This window comes from Nematolebias whitei, chromosome 1 (genome assembly GCF_014905685.2).
Source record: "Nematolebias whitei isolate Nwh7 chromosome 1, NemWhi1, whole genome shotgun sequence".
Taxonomy (NCBI): domain Eukaryota; kingdom Metazoa; phylum Chordata; class Actinopteri; order Cyprinodontiformes; family Rivulidae; genus Nematolebias; species Nematolebias whitei.
In genome coordinates, this window is record NC_056498.1 from 26,858,047 (window position 1) to 26,860,194 (window position 2,148).

A 2,148-nucleotide genomic window follows, 5' to 3' on the forward strand; every position below is an offset into this window, starting at 1 on the left:
CAAAACGTCTTAAAACATTTGTAAGGCTTTTCATTTACCTTGTATTGTTGCAACGATGACCCTCGGCGTTGTTTCTCTTCACTAGTATGACCAAGTGTGAGTAAAATCAGGTCTGCTCTTCAGTGTTCTTTATTGCAGGGATCTGTTGTAATAAACAGCACACAATATTTCATAAGTGTGTGCTACAGTTGCATGCATGGATCTCCACCAGCTTCCATTATCGCTTTTTCTTTTCTTTTTATGTGTGATCGTATACTTTTGTTTTTTCTTCCTCAATATATTCATGCAACAATTTTACATTTTAGAGCACAACATGTTTTCTTTTCCCATAAAACATTCAAAACACACTTCTGAAAACAGTAGATTATAACTGGCAGTTACAACAGTAAAATATTTTTAAAATACATTTTTATATATTCATACACATTTGAGCCTACCTGGAATAATAAACAGCGCACAACATTTCATCCGTGTGTGAGACAGTTGCATGCAGGGATCTGTTCAGGACAAAAACATAAAGAACATATTCCTATCGGAAAAAACGACTAGCGAGAGGTTAGCTTCTGTTAGCTTAGCATGCTAACCAGAGCAAATCTTATTCATAAAGTCGTTATTTTGACATAAACACGGCAAAACCTTCACAAAATACACTAACAGTGCTCATACACCTGGTACAAGTTTTATGGGTTAATTAGTTTAGAGTAAATATGGCTTTAAACCGATGTTAAGTGTAGAGTGGTTCCATTTGCACCTACCTCCAACAGCTTCCTTTATAGTTTGCTGGGGCAGCATGCGCGCGCGCCTGAAGGACCCTTCATGTGCAACTGTGCCAAACTACCAGTAGGTGGCGCCAGAGAGCTGATAACTGCACAATAGTTGAGGTGAAATTCATTCAACTTGTCATCTCTGTTAGACAACGCTTTACAGTAGTCCCTCGTTTATTGCGGGATATCGGTACCCTGAAGCCGCCATAAGTGAAAAACCGCATAATATACACGATAAATCCACCGATTATATTTTTGATTAATCGATTAATCGTAACCAAAGCAAGTGTTTTAATTTCCACCTCTTTATTCCAAAATTTGACTGACATGGCAAATCGTACAAAAAACAGGTTGCTACTTGACTATTCTGTCAGTAAAAAATATTGAATAATAAGAAATAAAAGTTTGTCAAATAGCTTCAATGAAAAAATTAATGTACACAAAAATATATACAAATGTCTGCTTTATACCTCCACAATATGTAGCTACTTTGTAAACTGTGTCATTGAGGGAAGATTGTAACCTGGATTAAAAGTGTGGATTATTGTAGTGAAGCCTTCGTCTTCAACCATCGACAGAGGCCTCATATCAGCAACGATCATTTAAGGATGTTTTCAGTGAAGACAGCTGCTGTGGTGTCCATGATGTCTGTCCATCATGAAGGCTGTTGTTGTTTGTTGTTGTTTTCTGGAATGAAAGAGTTTATATGTATTATAACATAATTTACAGCAACTCGTGTTAGCTTAAGGCAAAAGTATCTCAAAGAGCAATTAAACATACATGCGTGCACGCACGTGCACACTCACACACACACATAAAATACTTAATTGCGCACATTTGAGTAGCTGTAATAAATTACTTTAATTCCGGTTTAAATGCAAATCATCCTGCCATACTAAAGTGTCTTCAGACTTTGCCAGCAAATTAAAAGTTGAAGCTTAATTATTAAATTATTACCCTTGTGTTAGATTTATTTATAAATCACATTTAAACACTGCTTGTACCAATTAAATTAAATAAAAAATAACACACACGTTCTCTATCACCGTCATTAATCAGCAAACAAAGGAGCAGCAGCTTCAGCAACAGAGAGACTGGCGTTACGTTTTGTTTTGGAAACAGAACAAATGTAGAATATTGTAGAGACTCACCTGCAACACACATGACGAGTTGTATCAGCTGCAGCTCCTTCCTCCTCCTCGTGACTCTCACATGTTTACGTTTCATCAGCGTGGTGCTCCGTGTCGTGTCGTCACTTTTTCAAAGCTGCATGTTGCGCAGTTTTTATCTTTGCGAAGTTCTCCAACACTTTGGAGGACTTGAGTCGAACAGTTTTAGCTGTGTCGGTCATTTGTAAAATTTATTTAATTTCCTTTGAAAACAC